The 20747-nt window shown below is 42.1% G+C and overlaps 1 protein-coding gene across 4 annotated transcripts in view; it reads right to left on the reverse strand.

The window, feature by feature from the left end:
• KLF12 (KLF transcription factor 12) overlaps positions 1-12969 on the reverse strand; it is a 417210-nt gene extending 404241 nt beyond the window's left edge. For 2 of the 4 annotated variants that reach the window (XM_045201835.3, XM_053916602.2), the window contains exon 1: positions 12365-12583. The gene's annotated coding sequence lies outside the window, so the exon portion shown is untranslated. Of the gene's footprint in view, positions 1-12364; positions 12584-12617 lie in introns of those variants that run through there. The other 2 variants (XM_053916601.1, XM_045201833.2) reach the window with 2 other exon arrangements.
• Positions 12970-20747: the final 7778 nt, after the last annotated feature.

The following is a 20747-nucleotide window of genomic DNA, read 5'->3' on the forward strand; positions in this document are numbered from 1 at the left end:
GAAGAAGGGGAGCCAAGTAAAAAAGAGAAAAATGAGTTTCCTAAATAATAAAGTTTAAAGTCTGCACACATGTACACCTACTTTTATCAGAGAGATACATTTGCAAATTCTACCCAGTGAGTTTACAGAAAAGAAAGCTGATTTCCTGCAGATCGTAAACTGTTCATTCAAAAAACTGAGACATAATAATAAAGTCACATTTAAATACTGTATGTAGAAGCACCCTTGTAGTTGAGAGCTTCAAAAAAATCAAAATCAAAAATAAACACCATAAATGCCTAGCTTTGAGCAGGTTGTAAACATGAAAAGAGTTAATGCCTTTAAAATGTATCATACGCACTCTAAATACAATAAATGTGCAATATATACATTTTCTGAAAGAGGAAGAAACTATAAAAAAAATTACACACTTACATGGAAAAAGTTTTCCTGGTAAGAAAAAAGTACTTAAAAGAGACTGAAACATAAATCTGAAAATATCTAGGGTATTATTTTTAGGTACATTAAAGATATAACTGAAGAAAATATACTGATCCAGAATACCCTTCCTTGGGACTTAGCCACGTCGCTTTTTCCGTGATCGGCCTATTCCTCAGGACAAAGTACAGGTTTTACTCACCTCTGCATTCTCAGCACAAGCCCTGGCACATGGTAAGAGATGAACCATCTCCCTTATTTTCCTCAAAGAATTATGGATGCCTCTAATTGCCCAGTCTCTTCCAGGATTGATCAGCTTGATATCTCTGAGCTGATAAAACTGAGGGTTTTTTTAATGTTAAAGTGCATTTTGGAAGGGGATAAGAATTCACTCAATAATACTCCCAGAACATCTATCTCATGTGAGCTGGACACTAGATGGTGGCCCCTCTTTTGTGCAATGTGGGTTTTGAACATTTTGGCTTATTAAGACTAAGTACAAGTTAAAAAGAGAGCCATGGAATGAAATGAAAAAAATTATTTTACTGGTGTTGGAAATTGAGGCTCTAGTTTTGACTCAGCCACCTTCTAGTTATTTCACCTTCGCTTGACTTTAATTTCCTCATTAATGAAATGGTAAGATGTCCAGTCTACCTTACAGGATTGTCGAGGTAAAAGTAACACCACTCTGTAAACCACCAGGCACTAAGCATCTTTTTATGAGCCCACACTTCTCAAGTAGCCTAAACTGTCTTAATCACTACACTATTTACAAATAAAACAACTCTTCAGCCTTGAGCCCTGATATAGGCTCAATACACCCAATAGAGGGCTCAGTATACAATATCTCCATCAATGTTCTTTATAGACTCATTAAGAGTTCTTTTCTTTCTCATTCTATACTCTCTCAAAATAAAATATTTGTTTAAGTGTCCTGTATTTATACCTAAAGTAGAAAAGTTGATCCACAGTCCAGAGAATTTCACTCTATAAATATCTAACCAACTTTATGTATAATCTCTTTCTAAATATAACCAAGATATGGAAGCAGCCCAAGGGCCCACCCATAGATGAGTGGATAAAACAACTATGGGACATTTACACAATGGAATACTACTCGATTGTAAAAAAAAAAAAAAAAAAAAAAGAAGAAGAAGAAGAAGAAAAATTTACCATTTGCGACAGCATGGATGGACCTGGAGAACGTTATGCTAAGTAAAACAAGCCAGTCAGAGACAGATAAATGTCAAATGATTTCACTCATATGTGGAATCTAATGAACAAACTGAACTAACAAGCAAAACCAAGAGAGACTCATAGAGGGAAAACAGGATGACAGCTGCGGGCAGGTGGAAGGGATGGGGGTGGAGGGGTCGGGTGGAGCAAAAAGGAAAAAGGACTCATGGAAATGGACAACAGGATGGTGATTGTGGGGAGAGTTAGTTATAAGAGGAACAAATGGTAACAGGAATAAAATTCAATAAAAAAGCAATGAATAAAAATAAATATCCCCTTCAAGCAACACCTCTGATAAACTACAACTGACTCTGACCTTCAATAAAACTGATTGGTTTTTAAGTTTTTCCCTCCATGGTTCTTCTGTAAAAAAAAAAAACCTCCTATTCCTATATTCGAAGACTTTGATCAAGGCTAAAATTTGCATCATTTATAAATAATATGTTATACATCAAATCTCTTCAGGATTATAAAAAATTTCATTAGATAACATCACATAAAGTATATTCTATTTTTCTTAAAGATTCTATTTATTTATTTTTAGAGAGGGGGAAGGGAGGGAGAAAGAGAGGGAGAGAAACATCACTGTGTGGTTGCCTCTCACATGCCCCCTACTGGGGACCTGGCCCACAACCCAGGCACATGCCCTGACTGGGAATCAAAACAGCCACCCTTTGTTTTGAAGGCCCTTGCTCAATCCACCGCACTACACCAGCCAGGGCAAAAGAATATTTTAAAAGTTTTATTAATTATTCATTATTATTTTTGTTTTGCCCTAATAAACTTTCCCTAAACTCATTATAACACTGCATGCTCTACTGGCCAAGTATATCCTAGGATTTATTTTTGGAAAAGAACATTTTTTCATGATATGGCAAACGACAGAAGTTTAACCAAAACACCATAAAGTCATCAGCTCTAAAAGGTAACAGAAAAAGAGGCGTGAAATCACCACAGTTGCCAGAATACCTTTTTAATCTGCTTTCTTCCACTTGCAGGTTTGCTTTGCTTTTCTATAAAAAGTAAACTATCTCCATGAAGGATTTTTGCCAATCCCTGAAATTTTGGTCTCTCAGACAGAAGCAATATCTTCCCCATGCATTTTGTTTCAAGGAACTTACAGTGCTTGGTCCATTTATCACAAATTACTTTGTATTTTAATTATCTACATAAGTCTTGTCTCCCTACTTGATTTTCAGCTAATTAATGATGATGTCCCACCTATTTTGGATTCCAGATACATGGTAGAAGCTATAGTTCAAATGGATAAGTAGGCATTTTTATAAAGATAAGATTTTTTATTACTTTTATTATGCCTCTGACTTAATAGCTCTATCAAATAGCAAAATGCACACTGACCAGAATTTACTGGTCTATTTCCACTATGGAACATCCTGTAGAAGTTGCCCATTAAATTCTTTTTTAATTAGGTCTCATAATGTGTTTTGGTATTGGGTCGGCAAAAAACTCCGTATGGTTTTTTTCCGTAACAGAAAAGATGCATTTTTATTTTCACCAATAACTTTATTGATCTGGATATTTTGAGTATGTTGGCTCTCTCCCACGTGGTACGACGTTAATTGTTCTCAATGTCTCAATTTGCTCGTTATGAACCACAGGCTACCCAACCGTGGAGCAATGTCCAGCAAGAAATGTCAAGCACGAAACTTTGCAAACCACTTTGACGTGTTCAATCAGTCACAGCACCTTCCCCATCCACTGCACGAATTTTTTATGTGTTTCAGCTGTGTTTTTACCTTTCTTGAAATAATAAAGCATAACATGCTGAAAATGTTGCGTATTTTCTTCCATCTTCAATATTAAAACGGGTACACAAAAATTCACTGATTTTAATAAGGTTTTTTAATGCACACTGATATGACCTGTCACAATACATTCCAACAAACTTGTTTCGAATGAAGTTAAAGACAACTAAGCGTGACTACAGCCATCTTATGGAAAAACAAATGAACTTTTTGGCCAACCCAGCACATACATTAGCAAACACAGAACTGGCTTCTATATGAAAGTAAATATTTTAGTCAATGTATTCTAGTAAATGTACTATGCCAGTATAATCTGCAATAAAATAATGCCCTTAATGCAATATTTATTTGCATATACTCTCAATTTTTGCTCTATAATAAGACTAACTGGAAAATCTATTTAACCATGGAGGAAGTAAGAGCAATACAAGGGAAATCCAAAGGTTTTTTTCCAGTGTTCGTATCTCTGCTTTGAAGCTAACTAGCTATTGACCACGATGGCATTACTTTGGTGAAAATCAGTTTCTACACCTATAAAATAGTTACCAAAACATCATACACATGTACTCCATAAGCATTCTTTAACAAAGAAGGGGATCTCTTTTTTTTTTTTAATCCTCACCCAGGGACATTTTTTCATTGCTTGTTAGAGAGAGAGGAAGGGAGAGAGGGTGGGACAAAGAGGAATATCGATGTGAGAAAGAAACATCAAGTGGTTGCCTCCCATACACACCTGGACCAGGGATGGTCCACACCCAGACTGGGGACGGAACCTGCAACCAAAGGAATGCACCCCGACGGGGAACCGAACCCGCAACCTTTCGGTTATGGGACAACGCTCAACCCAACGGAGCCACGCAGGCCAGGGTGGGAACCTCTTTTGTGTATGTATACAGTGTACTTCTGAAAACCTGTTCAGAACTCCAATGTGTGTAAGCCAAGGGACCAGACATGTTTTTAAAAGACCCATTCCCAGAGACAAAAGATGAATTATAAAATTTGTAATTACACACAATCTATTAAATTCTGCCATTGAAAATAGATGTATAGCATTTTGTGTTCTGCAATATTATTTTTCAAAATTTATCAGCCGAACTCCATTAAGTATTTTCAGCAAAGGCTCACTTTCTAGCACAGCTAATGATTTGTCTCAACTGTGTATCAGGGTGGTTAATACACCCTGCTTCTCATAACTAAAAGCAGCAGTACTTCCATTTCCCCCTTTTTCGCATTCATTTTGTTAATGAAAGACAAAAAGTAAAATTTTCAAAGAGTTTTTCAGATGTGGCAAAGTCACAATGGGGGTGGCGTGAGAATGTCACTTGGCAGAAGCATCATCACCCAATAGCTTAAAAATGCATTCATAAACTGATGTTCATAAGCCAAAATTTGTATGTAAAAGGTACTTTGGGGCACCAACATATTATGTTCACAGTCTCAATTATTTGAAAGTCAACTATACATGACCTGTTTATTAAAGAGTACCTATAAAAATGCTAACACGTGCCCCAGCCTGTGTGGCTCAGTCGGTTGGCCTAGGCGTCTTCCTTCAAACCAAAAGGTTGCTGATTGATTCCTGGTCAGGGCACATGCCTGGGTTTCAGGTTCAGTCCCCAGTTGGGGTGCCTGCAAGAGGCAAGCAATCAATGTTTCTCTCTCACACTGATGTTTCTCTTCCTCTCCTTCTCTCTCCCTTCCTCTCTCTCTAAAATCAAAAATAAAAATAAAATTTAAAAAATAACCTAACATACAGTAGCTGTACAATAAAGAGTAGCTATTTTGCCCTGGCTGGTGTGGCTCAGTGGACTGAGCGCTGGCCTGAGAACCAAAGGGTTGCCAGTTTGATTCCCACTCAGGGCACATGCCTGGGTTGTGGGCCAGTCCCCAGTAGAGAGCGTGTGAGAGGCAACCACACATTGATGGTTCTCTCCCTCTCTTTCCCCTCTGTCTAAAAATAAATAAATAAAATCTTAAAAAAAAAAGAACAGCTATTTCATTTTGTGCTACTATTCATTCTGAACAGCTGCTTTTAAAAGAGGCATCAGTATATTGGAGCAGACTATTACCATCGAGCCCTAAGCATGTACAGGGTTCTATATACTAGATGCCTTCCAAACACTACCATAATTTGAACCCTCCAAAAAATTCCGCAAAATTGACATTGTATTTGTTCTTTTTGTTTTTATCTACCAATGAGTAAACTAAGACTTGGAGAATTAACTTGCTCAGTTAGCTAACAACTGGTCAGAGGTTTCGAATCCAGCCTTGACTCCACTGCAAGGTTTCATTTTGCAACAAGAAAACAAATTTCAAAAAAATATAGTGAATTGTGCGATGGCTAATAGGGTTGAATATATTTATGGTAGCTAGAGATAAAAAGACTTAGGTAGGAAATGACCAGGATATTGGCATTCAGCTACTGAGGGGTTATCATATGGACTACATTCCTCAACTTGTTCTTTCAATAAGGATTAGTACTATATAATCAGTCACTATATTAAGCACTGTATTTCCTGCTCTCATGGGGCCTATTATTGGGCGGGGACAAGGCAAATCAAGAAGCAGTTGACATCAGAAATTGTGCTATGGAGCCAAAGAATACAGACTGGAACCCAGCATATTCTTCAAGCAAAGGATGACAAATAAGGGCCACACAAAAAGTGATGTTTAACAGTGACTGTTATAACATGAATAGGAGTCAGGCAAAGTACCTGTGTGACACATTAAGAGTCTGAAGTGAGTTATATTGATGACTTAGTTTATGTTTGTTCTTTGCTCTTGTAAGAAAAGAGTGTTTAGGCAAAGTCTGAAAAAATACTTTTTTGTTTCTTAACTGCAGAAAATGTAGCTAGGGAGAAATTACGTAAATTAATATTGTTCTTAATTTTCTCAAATTTTAGAGAACATTGAGAAATGTACATGGCAGAAAACTGTGCATATAAATAAACTGTGTGCAATAATTTTTCAAATACCCATTTCAAATCTCCATCACCTACCTTCCTTTATGGCGCATATGTTGTGCCACAGCAATGTCCCAGTCCAGCCGAGGGACACTAAGTCATAAACCAGGCTCAGCTTAATCAACAGAACCTTGGCTTAACTAGGCATTTGGAGTTCAATAGACTGTTCTAAATTATAGTACAACAGTACAAATTTAATGATTCTATAAAAACAATTAAGAGCATTTTTAATGACCTGTTGATAGAAGTTTGAGTTGATTCATTAAAGGAGTAGCCTAGAGGTTTATAATCTCCAAATAATCATTGTTGATCTTTATTTTCAATTTTCTGTAATGGATCATGGGAACTGTAATTTCATCTATTTCTTTTCTTTTAAAAAGCTCAGCTACTTCACCTGCTTTATATAATGTTAATAGCAACTGTTATACCAGCTACATAGAAACTTTTTAAGAGTGACCTTCTCAAGGTCATAGAGCAAATCTCTGGTTAGACAGGAATGGAATTCATGACCTTTGACTGCCAGAAGTTTTCTACCCACTCTCGGAAATTCCTTCTCCATAAGTGTAATTTATAAGCTCACTCTGAGAGGCTGGAAAGTTCAACTCTGTTAGGGCAAGGGGGAGGGAGTAGGGAGTAGGGAGTAGGGATGGAGTAGGGAGGGAGTGGGGGGGGGAGTGGGGAGGGAGTGGGGAGAGGGAGTGGTCTTCCTGTCAAATCAGTTGCCACACCAGTACTTTATATTTTTACACACATTATTTCATTTTGCCTTCACCACTGCCAAACGTATTATTCTTCCCATTTTACAGACACAGAGAGGCTAAGAAATTTAACCAAGGTCACCCAGAGTTAGTAAGCACATGAGTCTGATTCAAACTGGTATTTCTGCCACTTCAATCAGTCTTGATTCCAGGACATATAATCTTCGCAGAAACCTAATTATGAAATAAATGGAGGTTTTATTAAAGTGGTTTATGTCATTTTTTTACAATACTCCATCTTGTTGCCATTAGGATTGTTGGTTTGTTGTTTTTGTTGGGGCAGTGTTGCTTTCTTGTTTTGTAATGAGGTTGCTTATTAATCTAAAAAAAAGCAGTAGTAGTGTTACTAAACATAGAATTTGAAAAAACAAACTGTTTTCTCCATTTTTTTATGTAAGTAAGTGCGGGGCCTTTACTGTAATTCTTGGCCATAATGTATATGGTATGGGGGTATGTACAAATATAGGTAAGGAATATAAAAATACATTCATAAATGTTATATATACACACATACATATATAAAATGGTAAATATATGTATACATAACATATACATACACACTATGCCAGAAATTATTTTGAAAAACCATATACAGTGGTCCCCCTTACCTACGGTTTTGCTTTCCGAGGTTTCAGTACCCATGGTTAAAAATCATTACATGAACATTCCAGGAATAATTAATGTTTCAAATCATGTGCTGTTCTGAATAGCACGATGAAATCTCAACACCCAACTCAGTCCCGCCCAGGAGGTGACCCAGCCCCTCGTCCACAGTGTATGTGATGCCCACCCCTTCCTCACTTAGTGGGCTTCTAGGTCATTGGATGGACTGTTGTGGTGTCCCAGTGCTTGTGTTCAAGTCACCCTTGATTTTAATAATGGCCCCAAAGTGCAGGAGCAGAGATAACAGTAACTCGGATATGCCAAAGGGAAGCCATAAAGTGCTTCCTTTTAAGTGAAGAGATACGTATGGATAGGAGAGAACAGTGTACCTGCTGTTCCACACAATCTACCTTTCAGGCATCCATGGGGGTCTTGAAACAGACCCCCCACAGGTACGGGGGGTACTACTGTACACCCATAAGCATGTGAATGGAGCACTCGGAGCACAATTCCTGGGCATCTAGGCCAGCAACTAGTTAATAGTGGCAGCTTGTACAGCCTCCGATGGAGGTAGGAACAGTATCCCAAAGCTCTCCCACTTTCCCCTCATCTTCCCTGCAGCCGTACAGCAAATAACAGGGGCTTTCTGCTAGCCCACTTGTACCTACACAGTAATACTATACGGCTCAGTCCAATCATTATACTAAAAAAACATTTTAAAATATATACCATGAAATTAACAACAACAAAAGTATGACTTTAAGTGGGGGAAGAGGGGAGTGGGAAAAGAAAGACCACACCAGGGCAGAATTCTTTTGAGTGAACGTCCTGTAATCTACTGCCAGACCAAAACAAATTTTTATGGAACAATATGACTACTCAAGTAGCCACTTTTATGACAATAAACACCCAAAACCGAAAAACCCTTTTGTAACATAATTACCGAGAATATATAGAGAAAGTAACCATTTAATCCACAGCATGTGTTCTCCACCACAGAACTGAAAAGCTGACATCAGATGGGGTGTGGCTGGTCGAGGCCCTGGAAATGAGTTCTGGCCAGCTGAAGTCAGACAGTCCTCCGCACAGGCTTGGGACCTACAAACCACGGAGCAGGGCTCACAGAGCCTAGGGCCATTGACCTTCTGGGCACAGGGCAAGGTCCATCTGTTTACACGCATTTTGACTTTGGGAGGGGTAGTTGTGGTGGATGAGTTAAGGCTGTGGTTATAGGGTGTTGCCAGTATTCAATTTTAATATTTTTACCCTAACATTTTGTACATACTTAAGACTGAAAACTATAACTTGTAAACTGAAAAACAAATAAATAAGAATTTTAAAATGGAAAATAAACAAATACTGGGCAAGATATAGGTATTTCCATTCTACTATCAAAATGTAAGTGATTGAGATAAGTTACTGAAACCTATTTTAGGAATTATTTACAAAAATGAAAGTTGTTTTCTAAAAGAAAAAGATAACCATGGTGTCCATTCTGAATGAAACTATTTGTGAATTTTTAGCTCGGATGCATTAATCAGTATGGAAGCACAATTTGGGAAACTTACCTAAAAAATAAACAACTTCTCAAGTAAGTTTGTGCCATTTCTAGTTTTGTAGAATGAACTACTTTGTATTAATATATAAATCAACTACATCAAGATTTATGAATGTGACATTCTAGGATTGTTTCACAATATAAAGAAAAGCATTTGACACCCTCATTTTAATGTGATTATTCTAATGTTAATTTGCATAAATACAAAACTCCACACTTTGCTTTTTGTCCAGTGGTGAAAATGTCCAGGATCTTTATATATTCAACTATTTAACAACATCACCTCACTGATGAGGTTACTCAATACTAGATTAACCAACACCAGCTTGAGTTCCAAATGCCCTCAGTTCTAGGCCTGGAGGCCTAAGCTTAGAGACATATTATAGGTCTTTGCAGAGAGTTTTAAAAATAAATTTTAAAAACCCTACATTGAAGAGCAAATTATTTCATTAAGCTGGTAGCAGCCTGCTTCTTGATATGACATCTACAACTCACTCTTTGAGTCCGTTAAAGTCCATCCACATTTACCCTTCCCAGGAGATGGGCACGTAATGCCTGAGGAACATACTGTATGTATTTTTAAATGACCACAGCACTATCACTGTTACACGTGTGATGCGTGCTCTTAGGAATGACCATCATGCATCCTCATTTGTTCTTCCCTTGGCCGGGGGAGAGTGAGCACACCAGGGTTTGCAGTCCCTTCCCTTTCTGTACACACACAGGCTGCAGCTGTGGTAAACAACCACCAGCCAAGAGTTGCTAAGGTCAAGGTCTCAAGTGCTATCCCAGGACCAGTGTTCTCCCAAATGACAATCAGTTGTTGAAAAGGACTTGGTGGAGAAAAAAATATTAAGGGCTCATTAGCACAAAAAGTTCCATTCAATAAATAGTAATACAAAGCATTCCAAAGTAAAGTTTAACTGACCGAAGGGTCTGTTAAATATGAATTAATAAATAACTGAAGCACTTCACAAATAAACGGAAACTCAAGAATGTTCTGTTTACCAGGCACAGCTATGTAAGTTATACAGTTTTAGTTCATGAATTATGAAAATGTTATGTGAAAGCATTCCAAATTTTACCAGCTTAAGTATATTTCATAATTGTTAGGAATTACAAGGTAGAATAATAAACCTCTTTCCTAAACACATTAAAAATTTCTGCCAATTCTTATATCCTCACATTGCTCTCTCCCCAACTCAAAGCAGCTTAATACACTCCTGGTAGTCTCCAGATTGAGCAGGCTGCAGCGATAAAGAATAACTTATGCAACCGAAATGTCTGTCCTTCAACATCCTATTTCTACTCAGCTTCTGCAGTTAAACATTTTCTAGCCTAAAAGTACACCCCTTTATCATAACCAATTCCTATGTGATTTTTTCAAAATGTAAACAACATCTGAATGAGGTTTGCAAAAAAAAAAAATCTTTTTTTTTTTTTGGCGGGGGTGGGGGGTGGAGGGACGTTACTGTTTTTATTAAATGCCAATTCCAAAGAGCATTTCTTAGAACATGGTATACGCCCACTCTCCAAAGTGACCACTCCTATCCCCATCACAAGCTGCTGCCTGTAAAAAGCCACCAAATTTATTTCAAAGCATTTACTCATCTAAACAACTCTATCCTCCAGTAAGAAAAGGGCATGGAGGCAGCTAGGTGGATTTGCAGAATGACGTGTATTTGATTGGCAGATGTCTACCGAAGCCACTAGATGCACACGCACTACATGTAAATAGAGCTGCTCATCTCCCTGGTGGTACAGGGGAACAGAGAATACTAAAGCTGATTCAAAATAAAATATCCGAGTGCTCCGCGGAGAATTCTATTAGCCAGTGGAATTGCTTAAAACAATCCATACAGAACCATACTTAAACCATCTGTACAGTTAAAGTAGAGAGCTGACAATATTAACCACACAAACTGTTTATCCAGATTACACATTCCGCCGTACTAATACTCTTTAACTCCACACAGTCAGCTTTCATCAACTGAATTAAGGTTATTACTATTAAAGTATGCAAAACTCGAAACCCAGGGTGAAGGGGGCTGGGAAGCTGCAGGGCATATAACAAAGGAATTGGTACTTTTCCCCAAGCATTTGCCTCAAATACACTTCGAAACAGAACTGTTGAGTGCACCCCACCCTTTTCCCCAAAGATAAAAGTTTTCAAAGTTCTAATAGGCGGTTCTCTAACCAACAAAAACAGGATTGCTTCTCCCTGTCGGGGAGCATCTAACAAGAACACCAACTAATGTCGCTAAGGTCAAGACCGAGTCCTCGGAGCTAGCTTCTACGGCAAGAAGTGGCTCCTAGGCCGGCTAGGCGGGCTTCCGGGCCAGGGTGGACGTGCAAAGTTGCCCCTTGTCAACTCCGGCCGAGTCCCCCGTAATTGAAAACAACAGCCACGGGGCAGCCCCTGGCTACTTCCATGGACGAGACACTGTAGCAAGTGACAGTTACACATCATTACGACCAGAGACAATAATGAATGTAGCACCAGGACCACTATTCATGCCAGCAGTGTCATCTCCGCCTTAACCCCTTCCCCTCCGCTCTCTCCAGCGCACACCCACAGCCCACACGGCCCCGGTGCCGCAGCTATTCACCGAACTCGCTCTATTCTTGGGGACAAACTATCAATACTTCCACGAGCCTCCCCCTCCCCAGTTCGGCCCTGGTGTTTCATTTCTTATCCTTGGCAACTGTCAGGCAAACACTGCAACCAACAATTCCACTAGGGATAAAAAACATTTGCTTAATTCACGTTACTTGGTAAGTTCTTTTAGAAAAAAAATATATTAGTGAGGGGGGCTCCTTCTTTCTTCTCCACGAATCCAACGGACGCTACTTGCTTTGCAACAGCATCGCCCTCCCTGGGCCCCCTCCCGCTTCCGAACACTTTCCCCCTTTAAGAACACAGACCAACCAAAATGATTTAACTTGAGCAGATGACAGAAGGAAAATAAAACATGTTAAGAGAATACGGTCTGATTTGGGATGGCAAAAAAAAAAAAAAAGAGGAGGGGGTTGTTTATTTTGATAAGAAACGGAATCGGCACAGACCTGAACAGAAGCTGCAGAGCAGGAGAAATTGTTTTCTTTCCCTCACACAGAGTCCCCCTCTCTCCCTTTCTCTCTCTCTCACACACGCGCGCGCGCGCACACACACTCACTCTCGCACACACACGGCGTCACCCGCGCACACTCACACGCACACTCGCACACGCACAGGCAGAGCCTCTCAGCTGCTCTCTGCAGTTCTCAGGAAATGAATGGGGGGCAACCCAGGGAACTGTTGTACTTGCAAATGACTTACCCGGATCACATGATGCGCTAAATGTAGGGTGGGCCGGTGGGTGGAGGCTGCCGAGACGCGAGCCCCGGTCTAGCGTGGGGAGCCTCGCCAGGCCCGCATCGAATTACCCCGGGGCCCAGCCGAGGGGGTTGCAAGACGCCGCTTCTCCTCCCTTGCAGCCCGCAGCTCAGGAAACCGGAGAGGCGCGGGTGGGGGGGTTGTGGGGCGGGGTGAGGTGGGGGGTGAAAACACCAAACCCCCAAACAAAAGAGCTCCGGGTCCTCCTCCCCAGAAACAAAGCCCCGCCGCTGCGGGAGAGCCCCGGGGTGGGGCCGAGGGCGGGGGCGGCGGCGGGGAGGGGCTCGCTCAGCAGGCGCTAAGTCGCTTTATTGCCATAAAATGGGGCCCCCGAGCCGCTCCGCCCGAGGATTAGGAGGCGGGCTTTGAGTGTGATGGTTGAAATCCCCTGTGGGAAACTAACCCCTCCCAGCTCGCAGAGGTAGAAGGCAACACCCACTGCCCGGCCCTCGCCTGGCTGCCCGGGCCGCCCGGCTGGGGGGTGGGTCCCGGAGCCTCCACCCCGCCCCACCCCGCCCCACCCTCGCCCCCGCCCCCAGCCTCCGGCCTCCACAGCGCTTCCCTTTCACCTGCACCACCTTGCTGCGGCGCCCAAAATAACCCACACATGGCCACTGAGCTTGGGGAGCCGCCGGCCCAGGGGAGCCAGCGGGGCCGCGCAGCGGGAGGAAACCCCGGATTTCGACTCGCCGGGCGCGGGGACTCGCACTGAGCCGCGAGAAAGTCCCCTCTTTTGTGTCACAGCGTGCAGGGCAGCATTAGGAAGAGAATTCGGAGACAAATAAAGCGCGGAGCCCGGTCGCCCCCCACTCTGCCCCCTCTGGGTGAGGGCGTGCGGGGAGGGGCCGGGGAGCCCGAACTGTCCCCGCGGCTCACCCGCCAGCTAACTTGGAAAGGTGTGGGCGGAGCCGGCTGGGGCGGCCGGCCGAGGGCTGCGGGGCTGGCTGCGCGGCCTCTCCCGGGGACCGCCCCGGGAATCGGGCTTCGGGCATCGGGCATCGCCCGCGCGGGGCAACAATGAGGTCCGGGTAGGGGCTGCCCGCAGGGGTGCGCGCAAGGGTGGGGCGGGCGGAGGGCTGGGCGTGGAAGGAAGGGGAATCATTGTTTGGGTTCGGGAGCGACACACTTTGCAAGCGAAGCGGGTGGGCTCCCTCCCCGCACTTCACCTTGGAAGGATGAATGGGGGCGAGGCTGAGACGCTTGCCTCGTTTCCGAGCCCCGGGAGTTGGGGTGCCCACTCGCGCTAGTTATTTAGGAAAGCTGGCGAACTTGCAGCAGGAGAGGGAAGCAAGAGCTGCAGACCCCTGCCGAGACCGTGGGGGCTGTGGGGGCGGCGACGGAGTGGAGTCTAGCCCCCCGCCCTGCGCCCGAGAAGGGTGCCCAGAGATCTGGGCTGCCCGGAGCCGAGTCCTTGACGCCTTCACCAGCGGCCCCTCCCGCCCCGCCTCCGAGCCCAGGGGAGCGATCGACACGATTCTGGGGCAGCGGAGAGGAGGTAGCGGCGTGGCCCGGCCGTCCCCGCCGCTGCCCGGGAGGCGCGGGGTCAGGGGCTCGCGGGAGGGGTGGGGGTAGGCGGGGAGGAGACGGGGCGGAGGCGGACGGGTGGGTGGGGGGAGTGGGCTGGCTGTGCGCGGCGGTCCTCGATTGGGATTCATGCGGCAGTTTCTTGCAAACCTAGGTGAGCGCGCTGGGGATCCCAGGCGGGCCAAACACCCCTGCTCAGTTCCCCTGAGCCCGCCCAGCGTGGGAAACCGCCCGGTTGCTGGGAAGGCCGCTAAGGGAAAGTTTATGTTTGGAGAGAACGATCTGCAGTAAAGTAACATGAAGTGGGATGAGAAGAGCAACAAGGGAGAAGCCGAGAAGCAGGAAATGAGAGCAAAGGATCGAATTCTAGCCAGGAAAAAGCCGCATGCTACATTTTGTGTGGCATTTTCCAAGCACTTCTTCTAAAGGCCGTGCGCGCGTTACCAATAAAAACAAAGGCAGCCTGGAGCTTTCTCTGCCTCCTGCCACACTGAGCAGGCGAGGACGGCGAGGAAGGTGGTCCGGCTTGGGAGGTGATTCCACAGCTCACTTCTAGTCCCGACAGGATGAATCGGTGTGTGTCTTAAATAAAACAGAATTGAGAGAAGGTGTCTTTGACCTGATCCTGGGGTTTCAAAGAACAAATGGCACAAGTGTGAAAGTGTTGAAAACTGCGGACCACTGCTGAAGCGAAGTACCACTGGAGGGGGAACGCAGCGGGAGCGGAAAGGCGATGGAAGCCCACACGGAAGACGTGGGTGCGGCTAGAGAATAAGAAACTGGGAAGCAAAAGTGGGACGTGGAGGCCCAGGGGGTGTGTCGCCGGGGTGTGTGCGGGGAAAGCAGCTGGGGGCCGCACCCCCTGGGCTGACCCTGGGCACTGGGTAAACAGTCCTTTAAGCTCCACCACATCGAGATAAAAACAACATGAAAAGACAAGTTTGAAAAAGGTAGAATACCAACAAATGCACAATATTTAAAAGAAAAACTTGCCTCTACTAGAAACACTGTACTGCTTCCCTCTAGGTGGGGCCAGGAGAGGCAGGGAGTGACGGAAGTGAGTTTCACTGTAAGAGAAGAAGGATGCTGTAAGAAATTATGTCATCGTGGCAGCTCTTGTACTAACAGCTCTTTCTCAGAGAGAGCTGAGTGGCGGGATGACCATAAATTTATTCTATAACCAGGGCTTCTCTGCACGTGGAAAAACATTCCAAATTGCGCTCTCTGCCTATGGCAGCGGCCAGAGGCATGTAAATAGAATGATGAAAGAGAAAATAAAAGTATAAAAGTCCATTCCAGAGGGCTAGGAAATTAGGGGAGGAGGTCAAAGTTAATATCTAGGATCTGAATAGTGTGGTTAAAAGAAGGAGATACATCAGTATCAGAAAAAATATATAACTTAAGGCAACTGTCCAGTATGAAGAATAGGAGAAAGAAGAAAGATACATATTTCAAAGTGAGAATCACTTCATTGTGTCAACTGGTGGTGGGTGTGGAAGGGCAAAAACTATGAAAGAATAAAGCCTGTGTGTATGGGGAGTTGGTGCACTGGAGGAAATTGCGTGGCCATGGGGGTGTGCACAGTCACGCATTTCCAAAGCAGTTCATGTAATTCTCTCTCTATAGAACTTAGATTTCAACAAGCTAAGGGGTGAACAAGCTAAGGGGAGAAGGTAGGAAAAGTACACATACCCTGGCAAAAATAAGTGCGTATCTTTGTGTTTAATTCTTTCGCCTCTCTTTGCATGTATGTGCAGGCATGTGAAACATCAGAAATTCGCAGTTATTTTACCAAGAATATATAATTCTAACCGCATTTAAAATGGGTTGAAGTTACAGAATCAAAATTTTCGTGTTGAAACTAGCTGTTGGATCCAGTTCTATCTGAGACTTCCCCTCTACTGAAAACCAAGTTGACCTGGGTTAGAGATGACCGGTTTCGTTACATTGTGTACTTCATTTACACAGTCATTATTATTGTAAATACCAAAAAACGAGTTAGCAAAGAGGACAAAGGTGGGTATTCTGAGTTTCTTGCAAACAGTACATTTATTGGACTTCTTTTACCTAACATAATGGTAAGAAAAGAGAAGAGCATATACAAGCACCCCCAAAGCCAATGTCTAATCCAATGTAAATGATACAGCAAAACTTTAAAACTAGCCATTTTAAGTTAATATAATAGTAAATATTACTAAAAAAACTTTTTGCCAGATCTTTGTATACTTTACCGCTATTCACACTCTTAGTGAAAAATTAGTGTTGATGGTAGAAACAGCAGCTACAGTACTAAAGAGTTATTACCTGTACCAAACCCTGATTTCTCTAAGGTGAAGACTCTCTTCAATATCTGTACATTTAAAGTTCTTAAGCCTTTGGGTTAATGATATTTAAAATGGCATGGATTATTTAACACTACTATAATTCTGGGCGGGGGTGGGGGGAAATGGAGCCCATTTTCATAAATAAAAGCTGTGTTGAAACATTAGAATTGACTAGAAGTGAATATATTGAATAAAGGTGATTCCCAGAGCTCTAAATAACTTTAAAAATACAATCCTGATTTTTTCCCCTAGGGCCAGAAATGAGTATGTACAATTAGGTGTTCAGTGTCTTTTTTTTTTCATGTGTCATATTTTGGCAATAACGTGCAGCAAAGAGGAATTTTCCTATTTAAGTATGAGAAAGGCATGTAAAAGCCTTACTACAAGTGCTAACAGCTGGTGACATTACGTGATGATTTGGTAAACAACATGTTTTGATCTGAACGGAGAGCTGTCTGGAAATTAGAGGAAAACGATATTTCATAACTTTATTTTGTTGCAGTCAATACAGTTTTTGGTCCTTCTAGCTTAAATATCTTCATCACATCCACATTTGTGTCTCTCTTCCAAGTTCCTGCATAGTCCCTTCCATTCAAGTATCCTCCTGGATCCACTGCCACACCTCCCATTGCTGAGCGCCGAGTCCCCTGGCTCCTCCTCTCACATTTATTCCACCTCTCCTATGGCAAAACTTTAATTATAGCATACCCACATTTAAAAACCCAAAATGGCACAAATTAGTTTTAATACAATACCAGGACATGACAGGACCCACTCAGATTTGCATATCTCATACTTCCCCTTACAGCCCATGTGGACCGGACGCCTGGCTATGTATGCCCCACCCATCCTAGGTGCCTTTACTCAATGGTCCTCTTCCTCTTCCTTCTACAGAATCTTCCCAATACGATTCCATGATACTCAGGCATATGTATACATATTCCATCCCCTCACCAAAAAATCGTCTTTCCCTTCTTAGAGCTGCTTTTCATGTAACGAAAGAGTGCCTTAACCGTCCGTTGCCCATATGGTTTTTCACCTTTTCTTCTGATTCCCAATTTTTTCACACCTATTTAAATAACATTTCCCTCAAATTGAAGGACTAATATGTATTGGGTGCTTACTTGAGCCAATGTGAGATATATGTTAATTCCCTCAGTTATTCTTAAGGTACTTAACACCTTTCTGCGTTCATTATTATTATCAGCTCCCCAGTCACAGGTAACACTTTGAGAACAAGAGCTGCACCTTAACCATCTATTTAGCCTACCTTTTACCCATCATACCATTCTGCACATTGTATGGGATGGATACATGCTCATTGAACAACTAAATGTTCATAAATGATATAAAATTTGAAGGACATACATTAAAAGACAATGTGGCAGAGAACCTGTTTCTTCTGTTTGGGTGCATATATTGAAAAGAAGAAGCAAAACTCAAATGTGTCAAGAATTACCTTTTGAACATTGATTTTGGCAACATTCTTCAAGCAACTTTCTTTTACATTGGAAGTTTTTACATATAAGAAAGCATTCTACTAAGTGAATTAAGCCAGATGGTGAAAGACAAATACCATATGATCTCACCTATAAGTGGAACCTAATCAACAAAACAAACAAGCAAGCAAAATATAACCAGAGACATTGAAATTAAGAACAAACTGACAAGGTTTTTGGAAGTGTTAAAAAAAAAAAAGAACAAACTGACAGTAACCAGAGGGGAGCAAGGAGAGGATAATGGGGGGAGAAGTAGGAAGGGTTGTCAAGGAACATGTATAAAGGACCCATGGACAAAGCCGAAGGGGTGTAGGATTGAGGGGGGGAGGTGGGGATGGCTGGGGTGGAGGGGAGGGGTGGGGAGAATATGGAGACAACTGCACCTGAACAACAATAAAAAAATAATTTACTTTTAAATAAGGAAACATGAATGTATGCAACTTTAACATTTTTTACATTAAATATTTTTAAAACATTATATAAAAGGTGTTTGTGAATGTATGATCATCTACAAGGAAAATCAATTTTAAATTTCCTGTAGTTTCAAAACTGAATTTTTACAGAAAATATGTATATCATAAAATTTGTATTAGATACTTTCATTAAATCAGCTTTGGAGCATTTTTTTGTCCCTAATTTAATTGTCCCTATGATATGTAATCATCAAAAGTCATGCAATCAACAGTGTGAAGGTTCCTCAAAAAAATTTAAAGTGGAACTGCCTTTTGACCTAACAATTCCACTTCTGGGAATATATCCTAAGAATCCTGAAACACCAATTCAGAAGAATATAAGCACTTCCGTGTTCATAGTAACATTGTTTACAATAGCCAAGATCTGGAAACAGCCTAAGTGCCCACCAGCACCAGTGGTAAAGGCAGGCTTTGGTACATTCACATAATGGAATACTATGTAGCAGTAAAAAAGAAGATATTCTTATCTTTCATGACAACTTGGATGGACCTGGAGACTACTACACTCAGTGATGTAAGCCAGTCAGAGAAAGACAAATACTTTATGATCTCACTTATATGTGAACAAAATACACTAATGAGCAAAAGAGGAGCAGAGGCACAGAGACATGAGCAGACTGACTGCTGTAAGGGGGTGGGGGGACTGACCTAAGGTAGAGGGAGTAGCCAAAGAACTTCCATGCACGACCCATGGACACAGACCTGGACAGTACTGTGAGGATTATTTGAGGGATGTGGGGCGGGGGTGGCTGGTGCTGGGTAGAAGGAGGCGAAGGGGCAAAAACTGAGACAACCATAATAGCACAAACAATAAAATGTATATTTTTTAAATTATAAATGGAATTGTGTTATGACCAAGCAATTCTACTTCTGGGAACATACCCAAAGAATTCTGAAACACTAATTTGAAAGAATACAGGGTGGGACAAAAGTAGGGGGTAGGTTTACAGTTGCTTATATGAATATAATACAATAATTTATAAATGACAATACAAGAATAAACTCTGTGGTTCAGGCATTCATAGCTATAAATCTACTTTCGCACCACCCTGTACGTGCACCACCGTGTTCATTGCAGCATTATTTACAGTCGCCACGACTTGGAATCAACCCGAGTGCCCATCAGTAGATGAGTGATGAAAAAGCTGTGGTATATTTACAAGGAAATCTTATCTTTTCAACAGCATGGACTGACCTAGAGGGTATTATGCTAAGTGAAACAAGCCAGTCAAAGACAAAAAATACCATGTGGTTTCACTTAAATGTGGAATTTCATGAATACAATAAACAAAATAGAAACAGACTCATAGAGAACAGACTGACAGCTGTCAGAGGGGAAGGAGGTTGAGGGGTGGGTCAGAAAGGTGAAGGGATTAAGCAGTAGACTGGTAGTTGCAGAACAGCCACAGAGATGCAGATTGCAGCACTGGGAGAGTATAGTCAACAATGCTGAGATAACAGGGTTTGGGGCCAGGTGGGGGCTGGGGCAGCAGGGGGCCCACTCTAGAGAGCGCATGGTTTTCTGACCACTTTGCTATACATCTGAAACTGGCGCAGAATGGTATTGCATGTAACATGTGATTGAAAACTTAAAGAAAATCTATTTCAATTATTCAATCAACTGCAATATGTTGCTTCCCATTCTTTCAAAATTAGAATTACATTGTACTAAATAAAAAATTTCAATGCCAGAGAGAAAATTCATAGCAAATTTGCTTTTTAAAATGCCACCTTGCTGGTGTGGCTCAGTTTGTTGAAGCATAATCCCATGTACCAAAAGGCTGAAGGTTCGATCCCTGGTCAGGGCACCTACCTAGGTTTCAGGGTCCATCCCCAGTCCAGGCATGTACGGGAGGCAACCATTTGATATTTCTCTCTCTCTCTTTGCAGGCTGTCTCTCTGTCCCCACCCCGCCTTCCTCTCTCTTTAAAAGCAACAGAAAAAATATCCTCAGGTGAGAATAAACAGAAAGGGCACTTTCCAAGTTTTTAGACTGCAAACATGGGACTTATAATGTAATAAATAGAGATAATCTGCATTTTAAATATAACAAATTGAGACATAGCTGATTTCAACTCTATCTAGTCTTGCCTTTTTTATTTTTTCAATTACAGTTTACATTTAGTATCATTTTGTATTAGTTGCAGGTCGACAGCATAGCAGTTAGACAATCGTACAGTTTACAAAGTGTTCCCCTTTGATACTTCTAGTGCCCACCTGGCACCGTGCATTGTTATTACAATGTTCTTGGCA

The sequence above is a fragment of the Desmodus rotundus genome, chromosome 13, assembly GCF_022682495.2.
Source record: "Desmodus rotundus isolate HL8 chromosome 13, HLdesRot8A.1, whole genome shotgun sequence".
Classification (NCBI taxonomy): Eukaryota; Metazoa; Chordata; class Mammalia; order Chiroptera; family Phyllostomidae; genus Desmodus; species Desmodus rotundus.